The sequence below is a fragment of the Ruditapes philippinarum genome, unplaced genomic scaffold (assembly GCF_026571515.1).
Source record: "Ruditapes philippinarum isolate M1 unplaced genomic scaffold, ASM2657151v2 ctg5368_1_1_1_1, whole genome shotgun sequence".
NCBI classification, from domain to species: domain Eukaryota; kingdom Metazoa; phylum Mollusca; class Bivalvia; order Venerida; family Veneridae; genus Ruditapes; species Ruditapes philippinarum.
In genome coordinates, this window is record NW_026851918.1 from 10,090 (window position 1) to 20,065 (window position 9,976).

At 31.1% G+C, this 9,976-nt stretch overlaps 1 long non-coding RNA gene across 1 annotated transcript; it reads right to left on the minus strand.

The window, feature by feature from the left end:
• Window positions 1–762: 762 nt before the first annotated feature.
• LOC132742632 (uncharacterized) lies at window positions 763–4,132 on the minus strand. Its single transcript, XR_009627453.1, has 3 exons — window positions 4,087–4,132; window positions 2,848–2,872; window positions 763–2,666 (listed from the first exon to the last, which is right to left on the minus strand). It is a non-coding gene; the product is annotated as an uncharacterized LOC132742632 (long non-coding RNA).
• Window positions 4,133–9,976: the final 5,844 nt, after the last annotated feature.

The following is a 9,976-nucleotide window of genomic DNA, read 5'->3' on the forward strand; positions in this document are numbered from 1 at the left end:
AGATTTTAATATTTTCGTCTTAAGCTCGGTATTTTTCTATGCATGATTCGCCTTGCAGTTTTTGTTGTTGTTGTTTGGATAGTGCCTGTTGAGAAAAGGAATTCTTCGCGTTACATCGTATAGGCGGAGAACTGTTGTCTCAACAGGTGCGACATCAAAACTGGTAATAATCAGTTAAGTCACATGATAAGAGTTATTGACCGTGTGAATTGTCAGTGTAAGTGGTCAGTTCTACAGAGACTCTCTCTTGGTAGACGTCGTTGACTACATTAAAATTCCATAACATTTGTGTGTAATGATGTTCATAATTTCTTATTTGTTATATATAAGAAGCATATATGAACAGTTCCGTTGTCCAGTATACATATGAATAGTCGGGGCATTTCAATTTTAACGCATTGACAAGGCTACAGAATACGTTTCCTCCTGTTTTTTTTAGAAAATTGCAAAGAAAAGATAGTGGGGTTTTCGTGGGCGGCCCGTGTTTTGACGAAGAAATATACGGTTCAATTTTCATATCCGACATGAAAAGCTACGTTTTTTCTTTGCTTGAGATGTTTATGTATTATTAGACTTTAAACATGAGGGAAATCTCATTTTCGATCGTAGCATGCTTACACATCTGCAAGGAAAAAAACACACGTGTTTAGTGGTTTTGACCTATTTCTTTTATTAAAGTTATAGAATTATATTGTAATAGAAAAGTATCATCGTAATAACAAGTCGTCACGTTAGTGCAATAACTGATTAACTGCTATTAAATTTATAAGGACTTATTACGTTGTTGCACTTAAGGTGACGCAATGTCTGCTCCTCAGCAGTGTACAAACATATACGTGTCTCGTCTTGCAGGACAGTGCCGGTTAAGACATATATTCAGAACACAAGACCAGTAGTGTAGTATCAGAATTATTGAAGTGGTATTTATTTTAATAAAATATTGTACAAACATACAAAAATTTCAATGCAACTTCTAAAATATGCACATTTTGTTATAACTATTATATGTATTTAAAAAAAACAAGCACTTATTGTTACACAAATGAATCATTGAATCAATCCTGAAAGCAATTTATATATTGTAATTTTGTCTGTAGATATTGATGAAGAAATAAATATTGTTTAAACCAATTATGAATAATTGAAAAATATACATTTACTATTAAAATGAACTTTGAACAAATACGAGTATGCACTTAATATGTTTTCTTTTCTATGGTTTTTCTTAACAATAAAGTATTTATTGTCTAGCATGTATCACTGCATTTTTACTTTAAGTTTGATGCAAGCGAAAATGTAAAATTTGATCAATGTTTTCAGCAGCTAGTGAACATAAAATTAAAACGCACAAAACTTCCATATAGTATGGAAATGCCTTAAGCTTTACATTTTTGCCTTGTTAAAAAATAAAATAAAAAAAGAAATTGTGAATGTTTTTGTAATATCTTTAAAATAGATAATCATATATATCTATATAAATTTAAACAGTATCAATCAGTTATTACATATCAAAGTTTAAAAAAAAAAAGAAAAAAAAACTACCCCTTTTTAAAGAACGCACAAAATGGCAAACTCGCCAAGATGAAATAAAACTATTGTAGTCGCGATTCGCTTTAGCTATGGAGTCGGTTCATAGTTAGTAGTGTTAATTGCAGTAAATACAATTTAATTTCCACGCCAGCTGAGAACTGGCTACGGAAATTATAAACATTTTTATGACATTGGTGACAATTTCAATTTGAATAGCATCTGCAGATGTATTCATACCGCGTCTATTTTTAAATTAAATGTGTTACTTTGTTAACATTTTACGAAAGTGTTCTCGAAGTACAAGAATTCATAAAAAAAACTTTATATCCCACTAAAGCTCGCTTGTCAAATCTCAAAATACATAAAACATCTTTTTAAATTAAATACTATTAAGATTTCTAATTATTACGATATCCGTAAAGAATCACAATAAAAACTCAACACAAATTATATATTGACACCAGATATTAATATACAAGTGATAAAGATAATAAAATACGTAAATGAAAGTTGAAAAGGAAGCAATGAAAACAAAAAGTACCTGAGAGATTATGAAAATGTAAAATATCTTTAAAGCCAAAAACACCGGCTTTAGTGACACTTTGGAAATCAGTTATTCCGAAAAGAAGACTTTTATAACATCTAGATTAAGAGCCGGCAAGCATTTGAAAATATATTTCAATTTCCTTAAGATTGAAAAAGGAGTTTATTTAAACAAATGTATAAAAAATAGAAGAGAAGTGTTTAATATTTCACTTACAAAAATGCAACTTGATCAATGAATATGAATAATCTTTCAGATTTTTTCAACTGTGATATTGGACTATTACAAGGGGAAATAACTTTTCTATGATTGCTCGTTTCTTTATTTATGAATGATGTTGAAATGTCCTTACAGCATGATCAAACAGCATGTATTACATTAGATCAAATTTCCATATATTTGTTATTATTTGCAGATGATGCTGTTATATTTTCTGAAACTGCAGAAGGTTTATAACTGTCGCTAATATGGCAAGGCGATACGAGTCATAACTGCGGACATATATCTTTCAAGTCTACCAATAAGTTTTATCGATCGTGCTTTTGTGTGAGATGTCCCTGCTCCCCATTATATACTCTCATATATTGCTTGGCTGAAATTAGATATATGAAAAACGTTTTAAGGGTTATAACAAGCAAAATATTACATTAAAAAGGTTAAGATAACAAAAACCTCATAGCAACAATGCTACAAATTTCTTGTCATAATCATGATAATACATTTATGACAACAGTATTTACATCAATTTAAACTACATGATTTTAGTTCATTACCTGTCTGGTTCTGCACTTGAATTTGCTGAAACATAAAATAACACAAAAATTGTTGGCTATTTGTTATAAAATAAGTGAAAAGGGAAAATGGAATATTAATTTGTTAACATTAGAAATACATACACGAGCAACGGTAAATGTTGAAATAAATTAAAATGTTTATTCCATTGGTTAGTATTGCTAAATGATCTTCAAAAACAAATAACAATTATCGAGTTATATACTAGATCACAACAGAATTCTGATTTACAATAAAATCGTGTACATATATGATAACAATAAGTATCTGTAATGCAAACATTTTTCAGTATCAACTGTTGGCCAATCTTCATTTTACAGTCAATCTTTTGAAATATATAGTCAATTCAGCTTAACTTGGCAAATCATAATTTCACGTATTTACGAGTAATTCAATTAAACTTCAAACTTTACGCAATGGAATACATCAGCATCATTTCCTATATAAAGTCAAAATATTCGAGTATGAGGTATTTTAAGTACCATGACATTTATTACAATGTGTTAAACTTGAAAGTTGCAATTCATCTCATATGGAAAGTTGAAGACGAGTTTATTATGCTCCTCCACCAAATATACACGTTTCATTTGTTGATTAAGTCATACAAACAATATTTCCTTATTATTTTTAATACGTTTTAAATAAGCGGAAGTACAATGCGGGATAGAACAGACAAATATGAAACCCGATAACCTTAACTTGAAAAGTAGCTAAAGGTGATGTCCCTTATTTGTTTATTCATAATCATGTTAGAATTGAAAATACATCGATCTTGTCTTTGCTCACGATAAACAACTGCCAGTTGTTTTCATGCAGATATTTTAAAAACACAATCTTCGTTATCAATTACTATGTATCAAAACAACAAAAAGGTGATACAAATACTACTCAGAGCGATATTGATTCTTTGATAATTAGAATAATGTCATAAATAATTTGTCACGATATCAATAATGGATCAGTAAAATAAACAGATTAATGCCAAAATGCATGCTATTTGATTTTAAAAGTGGACAAATTGAGAGAATAATGTCAAAATCCATTTCATACGAAGTCCATAAAGGATTAGTAAAATATACTGATTGATGCAAAAAACCATATGTGGGTTGATATCAGTAATGGACCAGTAAATATATTGATTAATGTCAAAATCTATTTGTGAAATATCATAAAAGATCAGTTAAATAGTTCACAATGTAAAATAGTCAAGAAAGTTATACCGTCTACGTAATAATAAGACATCCTGCTTTCAGCATCTGTTCTCTTATATATATATATATATATACCTTTTAACCATCTGTACTATCTTTAACTATTAAGTGTATCTAATTATTAAGTTCATTTCAGCATGAATTGTATTTAGTTGGAAGTGATGATAACCATGTGGAAAAACAACAATATTTTCTATTTTAATCAATGTAAAAACAATAAATGGCGGTTACTTACGGTGAATGTGACGGAACATTAAATAATTCTGTTTCTGGAGACAATGATGTTGGCTGGTGTTTATTCTTCAGGCCTATTTCATAAAATAGGATATCAGGTATTTTAAAAAAAGTTTTCAAACTTCTGATCCTAGTGATACGCTAGGGTGAACGTTTCGGTTGTCAAAAATATCGTTTTCGTGCGTCCGTTTTTCGCGTAACGTGCGTGCGAATATCGTGCAACGTGCGTTTGATGAAACGCTTTCTCAAGCGTGCATCGTTTACAAATGTTTAACATTTATCGTTTTCCGTGTATCGTGTTTCCTTTATCATGCGTTTGAGAGCAAGCGTTTGCTATCGCTTAGCGTGCGTATGCGTCCGTTTATCGTTTGGTCCAGATCGTTTAACTAGCTATGACTGCTTCAGAAAATCTGTCATTAGTTTAGAACATATAGTCGAAGCGAAAAGATTGTAAACTTTATATGATAATATTTGTCAGTTTTTTTTAAGTAAAATATTTTCTATAAATAATATAAATTTAGTGTTGTTAACTCGATCATTCGATCTAGTTGTGACCTAATGATGAAGAATCATGAACACCGTTCATCGACGCGCGTAATTCACACATAGATTCAGCCCTTGTCTTGAAAATATGTTTGTCTGCCGGTATGCAATATAGGTTTTCTTTTTGTTTAAAAATGTTATATTAATTCCATTCGCTTCTGTGTATTTGACTCGATGATTTGATCGTTGATCTAGAAGTTGAAGTTTCTACCATTCTTTTTATTTTCATTTACGCCAGAAGCAGTGCCGACGTAATAAACGTTTATCTAGAGATAACTGGGCTAAAACAAAGTATTTTGTCAGAAATGCGAATAAAGACGAACCCGTTGATTTTTTTAATATTAGCGCATGATAGCTTATAATTCTAAAAATCATTTGTTGAGGCTGCACAACAAAAATAATTTTGTGCCAGGTAGAGTGCATTACAACTCTAACATAAACTTAAACCCGTTTAAAATACATGTATAGTTATCATTTAATCAACTCGCTAACGATCTAGCTAATTAAGTTGTTAAAAACTTAAATGATAAGGATATTTTATAAAACGTTTAGAAACGTTTTTATTTTGCGTGCGTTTTACCGTGCGTATTTCGTTTAGCGTATTTCGTTTAGCGTATATCGTTTTGCATGCGTCTGAGTATTTCGATTGGTAAAGCGTGCGTGTAACGTTCGTTCGTATAGCGTGTAACGTGCGTGCGTTTTTTTCCGGAGCGTGTGTTTTGCATGTAAACTGAAACGTTCACCCTACTGTAAGTAAAAAACACAGTTGTCGGTGTCAGAATTTCGGTTTATCGAGCATTTAGTTCATACAACGAATTTTCAATATATTCAACTTTATTTCACAAAGTAAACTTATATTAGAAAAATATAAAAGTGACATTTTAAAAGTTAACTGAAACAAGGACCTTTATTTAAATTTTTTTTAAATTTTTTTAAGTAGGTGTGCGTTTTGGGCTTACGGCACACTATTGCTCGATGTACCATTATTGGGTCCATGACAAAAAATTTATAGTTAACTAGGAGTTTCTGATCCTACTAATTTAATTCCGTTATTAAAAGTACCTGTTACTGTCCGTTTTCTCTTAATAACAACCAATGTAAAAACCACAACGATGAAAACACCAACAGTTATTGAGGGAATGGCAATCGCGACTGCAATAACAAAAGCACAACGTAATTCTTGATAGTGACAGTTTATGAGGTTTATGTAATTAAAGAATTATACTCTCACTATTTAACTCAAAAGATACCTAAAGGGTATAAAGCTATAGTATCTAATTAAACCTGTGTGTACTATGTATTATATTGCCCCGAAAAAAAAACTGAAATAGTCTCAATTATTTTGTGAACTGTAACAAAACTGAACAAACATCCGCTAAATCTGTCACCTTGCACTGCTGATGTCATGAGCCATGAACTATATTTCATCAAAGATTTAAACATAAACCCAAACATAAGGTCAAGTGCTGGTGATTCAGAAAAGTTTTTATTTTTAACCTTCAATATTCTTGTGAGAATTTATTAAAATATCCTTCTCTTAGATCTGACTTCAACACGTATAGCGCTTTTAGAACCAGATTCACTGATAACATTATTTGAGGACCCTGCTTTGTTCCATGTATTTGCCTAATAAGTATCAATTGAACGTCAATTTGGTAGGAAATTGGTAGTTCGCAATTCATAACAATTTAACAGCTTGTAGTTGGTAATATCATCCAATATTACCAGCATGAAATGTTTGAACACATTATGCATTTTTGATAAAATAAAAATGATAGGACCTAGTTGGTAATTCGCCTATTAACTACCAGAATGTAGTCGGTGATTCGAACATAACATGTTTCCCCTAAAAACAAAGTATTTCTGTGGAATAAATATAATGGATATATAGCAAGATAGATGCGTTCATCCACATTGAAACGCCCAGTCTCGGTATCTATGTCCTCAAGGAGATTCAGTTAGTTATGCCGAGTGTACCACACTATCTACTGGTTGGATGGTAATTCGGATATTGCATATATTCATTTGAAAACAGAAAGTATTTTTCTGAAACAAATGTTACGGGTATATATCAAGATATGTGTTTACGATGATAAAGTAACATCCATTTCACCATAAGTCCACCAGGGCACTCCTTCGCGTGAAACCCCAACTAACAAATAGAAGGTATTGGGTTTTTGGAATTTATTTTTTGGTATTTCTCTAAGAAAAAGCATTTTTAGAATAAAAGTAACAGATTTATGACAAGATACATGTAGATGAAGTCTACCACATGGTAATACCACCGTCTCCCTTTGTCGTTGGTTTTTCGCGCAAAAAACTTTAAATGCCCCATCCTTTATTCTGTGTTTCAAAGGGCATGATGTGTTCGAACCTTTCATGCTGGTAAAAGTTGATTGAACTACCAACTTTCAGCTTTTAAATAGGGAATTACGAAAAAAATCTACTTCCAGCTAGTAGGTTATTCAAATATCCAACTACCTACTTCCTACTAAATTGACATTCATATATATTCCTCTAAGACGTGATATATTAAGATTTTGCAAATTGTCAGCGATGCCCGGAACGGATGTTTACAATCACTATTGAATCAATTCCAGGATTTGTTTGACGCAAACAGCAGTATAGGTTATAATTACAAATCCTCAGCTGCACATAGTCACTATGAAGCCACCTTCGGACAACTGGACGACGAATCGCGAAAAGTATAACTCCCATTGGCCTTAAGGAAATTGACATTATAAAAAAGTGAGAGGTAATAGTATCTTGTATTTTCCAAACCGAGACAGCTTTCAAACAATAGATTACCAGTTTAAGACATCATTAAACAAATGTTAACTGTAGTAGAGATCGTGTAATGGGTGTCTCTAGATACAAATGTATATAGTACGTCACGGCTTTGTCTTTTTTCTGCCGTATTTATTTGAATGATTCAGGAAAGCAGTTCCAATATTGTTTTGTTTTTTGTTTCATAATCCGACCATGTTCAATGTTTGAAAACATATTATTATCATCATCATTATCAACATTATAAGTTTAAAAATATGATTATTGTAATACTGATACATTTAATTACTATTTAGTTGTTTGAGAAATGTTAAATAAACACCTTTTTAATACACAAAGAGAAAATATGATACGTTTTAAACTAAACAAAGTACAGGTATCAACAGTATGATAACAGTGTCATTACAAAAATTGACAGTTTTTTTTATAAGAATAGACAAAACTAAGTTGACAAGTAATAGAAAAGAAACATAGGTTATAGTATACTTACTCATATAAGACATATTCATGATTTCAATAAATTTCTGCAATAAAATTATTTTACACAAAGATGATCAAAATATATCTTTAATGCTTTGAATATTCAAACTTATTGCAAAAATGCATGTTTTTTTTTTAAAAAAAAGTTCTTATAACCTTGGAATGACTTGAACATGATAAAGCTATCACTTGTATTTCTTTAGAACTACGTCGATGTATGTGTTGTGTTTAAATTTTAACCTTCTTGGAGTTAACCTTTACATTCAGTTCAAGAGATACTATGGGCCTGTTATCAAGATAATAAATATATATCAAATATAATTTTATGACAATAGAAATATACGGTATGATTATGTTTTAGCTTCATCATAAAATATATTTTAAAATAGTCTCTTACTGTTGTGTTGCTTTCGAAAGAACGTTAAGGTTTTTACCGTCATGCCTTATATGAAATAAACTCACACTAAAGAAGGAAACCGTGTTTTTTTCTCTAAACATTTTGTACTTAATACTTACTAATTCAGAAAAAAAAACATTTGAGTTATGAAAGTTTACTTAATTTCAAAACTAACCAATTAACCATTGGTATTGTTTTTTGTAACTATTTCTGTTGATTAAGAACGATTTCAGTGTATATTTAAAAGAAAATGATAATCTCCTTATGATAAGTGGAAGACACACTTGTGGTTTTACTTAAGTATTTTTTTCTTAGAATTTTACTTTAAAAATTTAGAATATCCATGACCCCAAGTGAAGGGCAAATTTATAGTACAGTTACATTGATAAGATGATGAAACAAGTTTACTTTGATATATCAATGATATAAGCGCAGAAAAGAGTCGTTTTAAGCAGAATGCAATCGAAAGTCTACAAATGTAATAAAGCTCATACATACACTTACAAAACTCTAGTTATTACATGATGATAAAGTTTAAAGCTTTAAAGCCTCCAGATAAGCCAAAGTAGTTCAAGAAAATAAATATTGAGTAAAATATACTAAAATTTTAAGAAAGGTAAAAACATTCAAGATCCAAGTGATATACAAAATGTACAGATTAACCTTTTCCCTCATATAAGTGTGTTTTGACGGCTTTTTGCCCCTCCCTCCCACCCGTTTTGAGGCATCAAACAATGAGAACATTCCATATTTAGGCCCCAAACACTGTTTTTCGTTTGAGAAATGTTGTTAAAAAGTGATCACTTTTCGGCGCGGTCCCATCAAAATGATACATCAGAGGGTTGCCAGAAGGGTGATGTGCCCCTTTCTGTTTGGGGTTTTTTAAGGGGTTGGCAGACTCCTCATCGCCAAGAAAACTTTGGACATGTAAAAGGCTAAAATTGGTCTCAGGACGATCTTAAGGTAACGTGTAACCAACGCTGAAACGGCGCGTAACTAAAACACGCCACATATCGGGGCCGCAGGAAAAGGTTAACTTAAATTTACACTCCGTTTAGATTATTATGATACGATTTATCTTCATAAAACTGTGTGAATTTGTATGACAATGGTCGAGTAAACCATGAAACTTCTTCACGTGCATATTGCCATTCCAGACTTGCATTTTACTCATACTAGTGTGGAGTATATGTATCAGTAAGGCTCCTTCCTAGTTAAGCAGATTGTTCAATTTTCAAAGTTCCACATTTACTTAAACTGTTACCGCCTGTAAAAACGGCTTTAAGACATGAAAATGAACGGAACATCGTACAAAAAGGAACGAAATGGCATTTTTATCATCATATACACATCATCATTTACACAACATCACCATTTCAAATAAAAAAATTTTGTTATAAAATTAATGAAACAAATAAAAGAACAACAACATTTCACTACCAGTACCAGTACCGATAA